Source organism: Bos taurus, chromosome 12, assembly GCF_002263795.3.
Source record: "Bos taurus isolate L1 Dominette 01449 registration number 42190680 breed Hereford chromosome 12, ARS-UCD2.0, whole genome shotgun sequence".
NCBI lineage: Eukaryota > Metazoa > Chordata > Mammalia > Artiodactyla > Bovidae > Bos > Bos taurus.
The window spans coordinates 14,498,398-14,510,425 of NC_037339.1; the positions used below are offsets into that span (position 1 = coordinate 14,498,398).

Below are 12,028 nucleotides of genomic sequence, written 5' to 3' on the forward strand. Positions count from 1 at the left end.
CTGACTCATTGGAAAAGACCCTGATGCTGGGAAAGATTGAGGGCAGGAGGAGAAGGGGATGACAGAGGATGAGATGGCTGTATGGCATCACTGACTGGGACATGGGTTTGAGCAAGCTCTGGGAGTTCGTGATGGACAGGGAAGTCTGGCGTGCTGCAGTCCATGGGGCTGCAAAGAGTTGGACACGACTGGGTGACTGAGCTGAGCTATAGTGTTTTGTCTTGGCAGCTGAGTTGACTGGGTCGCCACCTGAACCTGAAACCAGCAGTTCTTAGAGCTCAGTTCATCCCCATAGGCTAGTAGAGAGAGGCGTGTCCACGTACAGGTGAGGCTCCTGCATAAGATTCCACTGCAGAAAGGATTCCAAGGCTGACTGTTATTTTAAAGCCACCGTAATAGATGATCGCAAATATCCCTGCCACACTAGCAGTGTTTCTGTGATGTCCACATATAAGCACTGTTAATTCTACTGGTCTTGTAACAGAAAGTAGTTCTTATCACACAGAATACACATAGTAATAGTTCACATACCTTAATTTTCCATAAAACTAATGTTTTTCACTTTCTTATTATATCTATTTGGTGGGAAATCTTCCTGAAATGCACTATATAGTTCACCTCCTTAAAAAACATATGTGCGTACTTGTGAATACGTGAAGTGAAGCGGTAGTCATTCAGTGGTGTCCAACTCTTGGTGGTTCCATGGACTGTAGCCTGCCAGGCTCCTCTGTCCATGGAATTTTCCAGGCAAGGATACTGGAGTGGGTTTCCATTGCCTACTCCATGGGATGTTCTCTATCCAGGGATCGAACCTGGGTCTCCCACATTGCAGGCAGATTCTTTACCATTTGAGCCACCAGATAGGCCCTACATGTGTGTATATACACTCACAAAATTTAGCCCTTCTTGATGTTGTATTGATATCATTCTGAATACCAATAGAACAAGACCTTTGGTGGCTCCTGACATAGGCAAAATTCTTTACCTCCAGTATCAACAATTCTCTCTGGTGTTAAATGACCCCAAGCTATGGGTTGCCATCACAAGCATTTCATGTTTAGAACACGGATGATGAACTACTTCTTACTCACTGTCTGTGGCAACAGTTGTGAAATTTCTAAGTGCCGTGGGCCCTCCGAGCAGGTTCGTCTGCAGTAATGCCCAGAGCCCGCGGTTAAATGGCAAATACCTCAAGTCACGGAGGGCTTCCCTGGTGGCTCAGATGGTAAATAATTTGCCTGCAAATTATTTTTGGAAACCAGGGTTTAATCCCTGGGTTGGGATGATTCCTTGAAGAAGAAAATGGCTACCCACTCCAGTATTCTTGCCTGGAGAATTCCATGGACAGAGGAGCCTGGTAGGCTACAGTCCGTGGCGGGTCACAATGAGTCAGACAAGACTGAGCAACCAATGCTTTGCTTTCAAGTCATGATGGGCAGGAGAGCTCCCCAGTGAAAGAGTAGAGCCAAGGACATGTCTAAAAGCTATGGGAGTCAAACAGCTAGTCCCCCAGGGCCTGTGCATTTCATTCTGTGTAAGAGACATGAAGCCATTCTGAGGGCCCCTCTTCCTGGAAACCACGTGAAATGAAGCAACACACAGGATTCTAGGGCAAAGGATTACATTCAACACAGAGAGTGATATCTAATAGGGTGCTGGAAGAAGCAGAAGCTTCAAGTCTGTGCCGGTGTTCTCATTTGGGAAACACCCATAGTCGGGAATCATCTGACACCAAAGAACATTGGTGCCATTGGGAGTGTGATGACTAAACGTGGGAGCCCAGTACACGAGAGGGTCCTGACATCAGAGCAGTCAGAAGCATCTCTGCCGAAGTCACACATCAAGGGCATGTACATAGGAGCAATAAGCAAATGTATTCTGAGAAGATGGAGAAATAAAGGGATGACCCCAGGAGGCTCTGCGAAGCCTTGTGACAACCCAATGTGGCTGCTACGCCAGCAGTGACACAGGAGCCTGCCTGGGACCCTTCCAGCACCAAAGTGGATAGTGCTATGGGTCCTTTTCGGTCCACTTAACAACGTCCTGTTCAGATGAATTGTCCAAATGGTGGTCTCCATGACAACAGGCTGACTCACAGAATGCCAGAGTCAGGAGGCAACAACCATGCCAGAAACAGACCTGAAATTAGTTCCTGATGAAGATGAAATGAGGTTCTCCGGGCAGGAGAACAAAGGAGAGGTGAGGGGCAATCCTTCAAAGAAACTCTGTTCCCCTTGCAGCCCTTTCCGGGGAAATCCTGACGCTGTGTTCCTTCACACACCTCCTGGGGTTAATTATGTTTCACAGTTGGCCCTGGTGATGGCTTATACTTAGGGTTCTGACTTGATATTTCTTCCCTGCTGTAAACGTCAGAAAGGCTGCCCTGCTGTGTCTCAACAGAGTGGAACAATAAAATGTCCATTGTTTCACCACCTCCTTCCCAGCCTTCCAGAGAACATCATCAACAGGGAAGCTGCCTTATTTCCTTTTATTTTCATTTTGATACCTACCCTTTCTGTTTGGGGGGAAAATTTTTTTTTTAGTGACTTTTGGTTGGAACAATGAATTCGCTTGGTGAGACCATGTCTCAGTTGCTCTCCTTCTCACTCTAAAATTATTCACTTTGCTTCCCCGGAGACAAGATAAAATTCACAGCTCTCTCACGGCAGCATTTCTTTTCTTTCCCTCTCTTTGGGCAAAATTGCATGGGGTTTTTAAAACTTTAAACATGGAGAAAATGACCATTTCTTAAATCCAATATTTTGTCTTTCATCTCCTGTTTACTCAGCCTAAAGCCTCAAGGTCAGGGTAAAATTAAAATCACACTAAATGGCTCTGGTTTGTTTTCCTAGTTCCAGGAATATCTGCTTAGTCAATCCTTTACCAGGATGTGATTTTGAAAATACATTAAAACCAATCATTTATTTATCCATTCATTTAGGATATTCTGTTGAGAGTTGGTGATTGACAGGGAGGCCTGGCGTGCTGCGATTCATGGGGTCACAAAGAGTCGGACATGACTGAGCGACTGATCTGATCTGATCTGATTGAGAGCCTTCCATTGCAGACCATGTGCTGGGTGCTAAATGCAGAGACGAACAGACATCATCTCTGCCCTTTCAGGGATCAAAATCAGTATTGAGAAAGCAATGTTAGTACCTGAAAAATGGTGTGATAGAGAAATGCCGCAGGTTCTATCGGAGCAGAGGAGGAGCCCCTAATTCAGGGCTGGGAGGAAAGGGAGAAAGATTTCTAGAAGGGAGAGGGAATAATCCGGGTATCTGCCAAGAGATGGGCCAGGTCAGGCCAAGACCTATGGGATAAATGGGACTTAGACCAGTTTGGTACCCAGAGAAGTGCTCACCTAATTCAGTGAATGTTATACTGAGTCAAGGATTATGAGTAGAAAGTAGAACATTTGGTAGAAACCAAGAAATAAAATACATGAAGACACGGAGGCATGACAGAGCACAGAACGTTTGAATCCTTGAGCCATAATGATGAGAGACTTAGGAAGAGCTGCCCACAAGGTCATGGTTAGATCCTTTCCCTAAGATGCCTAGGAGGAGCCACAATGCCAGATAAAGCTTAATTGAAGCAGGTCATGGCCACAAGTCCTGGCCAAAAGATCTCCTTGAGGCAGACTTGTCATCAGACTCCTAGAAAGCCTGTCTTCCAGCTGCCTACGTTTTGAGAGGACGCTGGCATTTGATGCCACTCAAAACCCAAGGAGTGTAAGTGGAGAGCTGCAGGCTGGAGAAGCTTCCATGGTTTGCTGATGTAACCAATGGCAACACCTCGGGGCTGCTGCTTTTGGACGTGAGGCCAGACGACCCAAGGGCAGTGGTACAGAGACATGATGGTGGGACGGCTGAGCCCAGCACAGAAGCCACCCACACACACGTGTGGGGCTTCCCAGCTGAGGGGCTTTAAGAGGGCCACAGAGATCAGAAGCCACTGTAAGAAGGAAGGTGTTTTCTCTCTGTCACATGCAAGAGCACCATTCAGGGCAAGGTCAGTGGAAGGTGGGGGCCACTGGAGGTTGGGGCTTATACCCTTGACCCATGCGTCCAAGGATACTTTCAGCTATCACCTGCTGGGTTTTCCCAGTGACTGCTTGTGTCCACCAACACCACAGCTCATCTGCCGTTGAAACTGGATCATGCTATTGAGACAGACAGCCCAGGAAGTGGAGGCGCCAACTGGAGAAAAGAAACCATTGCTTCTGCTGTGAATTTCAAACCATATTTCACTCTGAAGGCAATGAAATTTTGTATGACTGCTTTAAAAAAAAAAAAAAAAAGGTTTTATCAGGACTCTCAAAGGTTTTTGTTTTGAACACGCGAAGAACCAAAAGCCTTGGGGCCTGGCCATCACAGCAAGGCATGAGGGGAAGAAGACGGTGACATGAAGGTTCCCACCCCACCGGAAGAAGAGGAACCTGGAAGGAATATGGTTTCCCTCTCTCGGAACCTCCCCTCCTCTCTCACCAGACCTGTGGGTTCAGAACCCTGTTGGTGGTGCCGGACTGAAACTGCAGCCTGGTCACCCTGGCTTACAGTGCAGTCGTACTACCCATGGAGGGGCCCATGCGGGTGGCCTCCCAGCGCCCTGCACTCCCCTGCAAGCGTGGTGAAGAAGGAGGTCACAGGGAGTCCCCAGGCCTTCTGAGGAAAGCATCGTCATCTGGGGCACCGAGCGAAGCCCATCAGAGAGCACGTAGGTGGTGGGTAAGACCTGAAAGGACGAATGAACGACCAGTTGGATGCATCAGTGAATACATGGACTGGTGGATGGACAGACCGAGAGAGGGCTCAAAAACAAAACACTTCAGAAGCCCAGGTTCGAAAAGAAAGCTAGATCAGAACTGAAAAGCAGTCACAAGGTGCTAAGGAGAAAAGGGTTGCTAGATGACTTTCATTCAGTGACTGGCTCTTGCTGAGACCTAGTACTATTGGCTTCCTTGATGGCTCAGCAGATATAGAATTTGCCTTCATTGTAGGAGATGCAGGAGAGGCGCATTCCATGCCTAGGTTGGGAAGATCCCCTGGAGAAGGAAATGGCAACCCACTCCAGTACTCTTGCCTTAAAAATCCCATGGACAGAGGAGCCTCGCCGGTGACAGTCGGAGGATAGCAAGAGTCAGACAGGACTGGGCCACTGAGCACAGCCCAGTGTTACTGAAGGGGCTAGCCCTACGGCAGCCCCCCAGGGGAGGCAGGACTGGGGGTCTCAAGACATCTAACCAAGGAAGTGTCTGGTCACTTAGCTGTTACTCTCTCTTAGGATAACATTAAATCCCACATAGAGTGTAAATGTATCTATTTTTATATGACCCCTCTGCCATATATCCATGGGTTGAGAGAACCATGAGAAACATCATCTTCACATCCAGAAAGTAGTGTTGTGTGGAAACTACCCAAAAAGAAAGTTCTTTTTTAAAAATACTATTGTTGCTGTAACCTCCAAACCCTCACCTGTTATGAACTTTGGGTATTTACTTAAAAACAAAGACTAAGCTCTATTTACATCCACCCAGGAATTCCCCAAGGTTGTAATAAGGCTCTCCAAATCCCTGGTCAAATTTCATTTACATAGGATGACCCAGATGAAACCATCCACTCTGTGTTTACCCCACACACTCTGCCAAATTTCAACATTCTTGCCAGAAGGCAAATGCACTGTTTCCGTGATTTCATCCTGAGAGTCTGAAGGCATTCCTCATATTTCCAAAGAAAAGCCCCACATGCCGGGCCAGATTTGGTTGGTTATAGAGCCACACAGGCAAAAACTGGCCTCATCCACTTCAAGATTTCCTCAGTTGCCAAAAGTTATTTACTGAAGCAAAACCCAGATTAACCTAAATTGTGTTCACAAGAGAATTGTTTGGTAATGCTGAAATGAAACAAACAAGAGTTATCCAGAAATTCCTTTTTGTTTCAGTGCTTGTAAAATTTTGTCCTAGAAAAATAAAATATAAAAGTTAAAATATCCTATCTGTTAATAACCACCAAGAATATGCACATTTGACATTCCCTTGATGAACCCAGAGTCTTGCTTGGACAAGCATGTTGGGCACTGTCCAGTAACACCATCCCATCTAGTCAGTACTGAGTCAGGGTTGACTGGCAGAAGAGTGTGGCTGCTGAGGCCATTAGCTCTGAAGCCAGATAGCTTGGTTCACTCCTAGCTTTGCCCCTTACTAGCTGTGTGATGGGGAGCATCTCTCGACGCCAATTTCTTTAACTTCTGTAAGAAAGTTCTATAAGCATACGTGCATGCAGGCATGCTCAGCTGTGTCTGACTCTTTGTGAGCCCCTGGATCGTAGCACACCAGGTTCCTCTGTCCATGGGATTTTCCAGGCAAGAATACTGGAGCAGGTTGCCATTTCCTCCTCCAGGGTACCTTCCCAACCCAGAGATCAAACCCACAGCTCCAGCGGCTCCTGCGTGAAGGTGGAATCTTACCACTGAGCCATCTCAGATGGCCCAATAGCAGATTAAGAGAAGGGTCCCCCTCCCAAGGCTGTTATGAGGATTAAATGAGTCTGTGTTTGTAACATGCTTAGCCTAGTGTCTGGTTACCTGGTGTGCCCATTGTCATAACCTCTAGGGGCTTCAGGGGTTCCCTGTAGGAAGGAAGATGAAGGACACTTCCAGCCGTGGCCCAGGTGAACCCCACTCTCCACATCTCGCCACCCTGAAGCTTGGCTGTCAGCTTTCCCTCCTGCTCCACCTCCAGCTCTCCATGCTCCTATGGTCCTAAGGTGTAGATGAAGGAAACTAGACTGGATATCACTTGACCTCATAGCCACCCCTGGAAATTACATTTCTAAAATAAATGCTGCCAACCACACAGCCAAGGGTAAGTTTACAAACAGATTCAGCTTCCTGGGAAAACATCACCTGTGTTTATCTTCCTTCATACCAATTCTGAGCAATAATTCCAAAATTCAATCTCAGTACCTATTTACGGCTTCTGATCTACCAGCATCATACAAAGAGCAAACACGTCCTCCGAAAGTCCTAGGGCCTGGTACTTGCTTCCCTGTGCTGGGGCAGAGGGAGCCAATTGCTCTTGGGGCCAGGAGCCCCATTTCCTGGACGTTAGCCCTGCTGGAACTCCATACAACCATTTCTCTCCAAGGTCTCAATGCTGATCCAGAATGTGGACAGAGAAGGAGTGAGGCAGTAGACCCAGCAATCTCCACCAGCTCCCCAGGCTCAGGGTGGGTCCCCTTCCCTCTGATACTCACATACCCCACAGATCCTCACCTCTCTCTTCTGCTCCAAGAACTTGCAGTCAAGCAACCCTAAAAGACCTGTCTCCTTCCTCAGAATGAGGAAAAGTGGGATAAAATGAGTAAAACACAAAAATGTCCCAGGTAACCACAATCTTCCACCCCACTACAAATGAAGTAATTCTGGTGAATGGAGGGTCCTGGTTATTAAGGTTCTACTAATCATGCTTCTCAGGCTTCCCTGGTGGCTCAGCAGTAAAGAATCCATCTGCCTGCCAATGCAGGAGATGCAGGTTCGATCTCTGGGTCAGGAAGATGCCCTGAAGAAGGCAGTGGCAGCCCCCAAAGACAGAGGAGCTTGGCGGGCTACAGTCCATGAGGTCGCAGAAGAGTTGGACACAATTTAGCAACTAAGCAACAACAAATCATGCTTTCCAGTGCTTTATTTTCAGCACGCAGGTAGGAGCACCAAGTGCTTTTAATGGTCTGACTGGCAGAAAAACCTGATCTTGTTCATTAAAGGATGACAAACATCATTGTTCAGTTTGGGGATGGAGGTACCAGAAATGTACATATCTATTCATACACCTGGATGTATTTCCCCTAAATGTGCAATGTCGGCAGAGCAGCTTCCGCTGAGCCCTCCCATCCTGTCCTCGAAACAGACTGCCAAAAATCCAGCCCATCTGGGTCACTGCTCAGCAAGAACAGGGGCCCTCTGCCGGCACTTGGAGTCAGAGGGGCTCTTGCCTTGTGCCCTGACAGTACACACACACATCTGTACATATGCCCTGAGCCAGTGGCGGGGAAACAAGCTCAGAGCAGGAGAGCAGGGAGCAGAAGCAGAGACCTCACATCTCATCCCACCTTCTCTAATAACATCAGGGCTCCAGTTCACAGACCTGAATAATCACCCGGTTACAATACACCAGAGTCACATGTTTAGCTCTTTGGATCCTCACAAGGACCCTGGGAAACAGAATCGACAGTTTCGTGACTGACAAGGAATCCGTGACAAGCCCCAGATCACCAAGCTAAGACGTTGAGGGCACTGCTCAGAGTCTTGGCTGTCTCAGGTCCCAGGTCAAGATGTTTCTTTCCACTAATGACAACCCTTCTCCTGCGTAGAACTCATCCCAGTTGGGAAAACACGTCCATGGCTGGTACGTCATTCAAACTACTCCCAAAAACCTAGAAGGAAAGCAGTATTATCACTTCCTGGGTAACAAAAGTTCAAATTGGTGATTTGCCTGAAGTAATAGAGACAGCTATCAGGGTTTCCTTGCTATTCTTTGGAACTCTGCATTCAAATGGGTATATCTTTCCTTTTCTCCTTTGCTTTTTGCTTCTCTTCTTTTCACAGCTATTTGTAAGGCCTCCTCGGACAGCCGTTTTGCTTTTTTGCATTTCTTTTTCTTGGGGATGGTCTTGATCCCTGTCTCCTGTACAATGTCATGAACCTCCATCCATAGTTCACGAGGTACTCTGTCTATAAGATCTAGTCCCTTAAATCTATTTCTCACTTCCACTGTATAATTGTAAGGGATTTGATTTAGGTCATACCTGAATGGTCTAGTGGTTTTCCCCACTTTCTTCAATTGCAAGGAGAGATAAGAAAGCCTTCCTCAGCGATCAATGCAAAGAAATAGAGGAAAACAATAGAATGGGAAAGACTAGAGATCTCTTCAAGAAAATGAGAGATATCAAGGAAACATTTCATGCAAAGATGGGCTCAATAAAGGAAAGAAACGGTATGGACCTAAAAGAAGCAGAAGATATTAAGAAGAGGTGGCAAGAATACACAGAAGAACTATATAAAAAAGATCTTCATGACCCAGATAATCACAATGGTGTGATCACTCACCTAGAGCCAGATATCTTGGAATGTGAAGTCAAGTGGCCTTAGGAAGCATCACTACGTACAAAGCTAGTGGAGGTGATGGAATTCCAGTTGAGCTATTTCAAATCCTGAAAGACAATGCTGTGAAAGTGCTGCACTCAATGTGCCAGCAAATTTGGAAAACTCAGCAGTGGCCACAGGACTAGAAAAGGTCAGTTTTCATTCCAATCCCAAAGAAGCAATTCCAAAGAATGCTTGAACTACCGCACAATTGCACTCATCTCACACACTAGTTAAGTAATGCTCAAAATTCTCCAAGCTAGGCTTCAGCAATACGTAAACTGTGAACTTCCAGATGTTCAAGCTGGTTTTAGAAAAGGCAGAGGAACCAGAGATCAAATTGCCAACATCTGCTGCTGTGAGAGTTGGACTATAAAGAAAGCTGAGCGCCGAAGAATTGATGCTTTTGAACTGTGGTGTTGGAGAAGACTCTTAAGAGTCTCTTAGACTGCAAGGAGATCCAACCAGTCCATCCTAAAGGAGATCAGTCCTAGGTGTTCATTGGAAGGACTGATGTTGAAGCTGAAACTCCAATACCTTGGCCACCTGATGCAAACAGCTGACTCATTTGAAAAGACCCTGATGCTGGGAAAGATTGAGGGCAGGAGGAGAAGGAGATGACAGAGGATGAGATGGTTGGATGGCATCACCGACTTGATGGACATGGGTTTGGGTGGACTCTGGAAATTGGTGATGGACAGGGAGGCCTGGCGTGCTGCGATTCATGGGGTCGCAAAGAGTTGGACACAACTGAGCGACTGAACTGAACTGATCAGGGCTTCCTTGATAGCTCAGTTGGTGAAGAATCTGCCTGCAATGTGGGAGACCTGGGTTCAATCCCTGGTTTGGGAAGATCCCCTGGAGAAGGGAAAGTAATTCCATGGACTGTATAGTAAAGTAATTACTGGAGAATTCCATGGACTGTAAAGTCCATGGGGTTGCAACGAGTCAGACACGACTGAGTGACTTTCACTTTCAATGAAAACAGAGAATCAACAAAGGCATCTTTGGCCTTCAAATCCCTTGCTCCTTCCCCTACCTCCTTGCTGTCTTTTTTTAAAAATAATATTTTAAATGCTCTTTTTAAAATTTTTTGGCTGCTCTGGGTCTCGTTGTTGCACCTGGCTTTCTCTAGCTGCGGCAGGCGGAGACTGCTCTGTAGTTGTGGTTCGTGGGCTTCTCATCGCTGTGGCTTCCCCTGTGGCAGAGAACAGGCTCTAGAGCATGTGGGCTCAGTAGCTGCGGTGAGCGGGCTTAGTTGCCCTGTGGCATATGGGATCTTCCTGGACTAGAGATTGAACCCAGGTCCCCTGCGTCAGCAGGCAGCTTCTCAACCAACTGGACCACCAGGGAAGTCCCTTGATGTCTTTTGATGAGCCTTTCGCTCTGTTCTTTTGTCAGCTGGCAGCCGAAAGCATCATCCCTGAGAATCAGGATGACCACTTAGCATCAAACCTGGGCTTACTCTGTGTCAGGCCCCATGCTCACACTGAGAATACAACTGTCAACAAGAGAAGGTCTGCACTGGGGTTCCAGGACCAGCAGGGGAGGTGGACTCATGAACCAGTAATACCCTGTAAGCAACAGGTGCTGGAGTAGAGGTGTGTACGGGTGCTCTGGGTATTCAAGGTGGGGGAGATGTGTGCTACCTGCCCAGGAAGAGGGCAGGGGTGATACTGAAGCTGTCCACAGTATTACTTAAACACGAGACTCAATGTAAACACAACATAAAACCTGAAAGGACAACACAGTTTTACTCCAGCAGTTCATTGACAGTAAAGACAATTATAAGAAAAAAAAGATGGGCGCGATCAGCTAAACTGCTGATGGTTTCTATTCTTGACACTTTAATTTGAATTGTCCTGAGTCATGCTTATAACCCTTGACATTTCTTATTTCCAACACAGGTAAAAACCCTCCAGCACCAAGTTGTTTATCTAAAGCCATCCCGGAATTTGTGCCACAGTTGCCACTGTATCCTGTGCAAGGAAAATGAAAAGGCCAAATTTAGCAGCAGATGACAAGCATCAGGACCAGGCGTTTCCGAGAAGCTTATGAAATCCTCTCCTGTTTACTCTGACTCTTAAATCTCCCTTCCCAGAGCCCGTCTTTCTCATGGGGCTGAGGTGTGGGCTCATCCCACGGCTGCTACTTCCTGTCTCTTTGAATCAGACGTGCCTGCCTCGGGGTGCCCTGGCTGCTTTGCAGCCCAGAGCCATCTGAAAGGCTGGCAGCATCATTTCCCTGAACCGAGTTCCCCAAACAATGCAGTGATGAGAAATGAAAACCGAAATGGCATAGGCATTTCGTGTTTACACAGCACCCTGGCCCTGGGTCTTCTTTAGTAAATGGCCTTCCACATAAAGACCAGACTTACATGCCAACAAAGGCACAGAACAGTCCCTTTCCAAGGCCGGGTTCATTTTCCAAACAAGACATCACGTGCCTAAAGACAGTAACCTAAGGAGAATGACTGACTGCTTCCCAGTTCAGGAAGAAAGATGAGGGGAAAAAATCATAAAACTAAAAAAAAAAGAAAAATTAGAAAGCTGCCTTCAGATTTTTATTTCCCAAATATGTCCGGATTTGAAACATCCTTTTGGTACTCATCTATTAAAAAAAATAATATTTTTCCTATGGCATTCAAAAATCCTTTGCATTTTGAATTTTTTTTAAAGAGATGGCCTTTTTTGGGGTCATATTCTTTTGTAACATTTGGTGAGCTGGGACCCAGGTAGCAACATTTTCTTCCCTACTTTCTAGAAGGGATCCCTCCCTTTTTTCTCACCCTTTTACTTGCCTCCCCAGGGTTACAACCACACAAACCAGCCCTCCAGTATCCATCTGGTCAACCCCCAGGAGCTATTTTGGGTTTGGCCTGCCTTCA

General features: G+C 46.6%; 1 long non-coding RNA gene across 1 annotated transcript; it reads left to right on the forward strand.

Moving 5' to 3' along the window:
• Positions 1–1,392: 1,392 nt before the first annotated feature.
• Positions 1,393–11,791, forward strand: LOC112449035 (uncharacterized). The gene is made up of 3 exons (XR_003037489.2): positions 1,393–2,199; positions 10,543–10,742; positions 11,049–11,791. It is a non-coding gene; the product is annotated as an uncharacterized lncRNA (long non-coding RNA).
• The last annotated feature ends 237 nt before the right edge of the window (positions 11,792–12,028 follow it).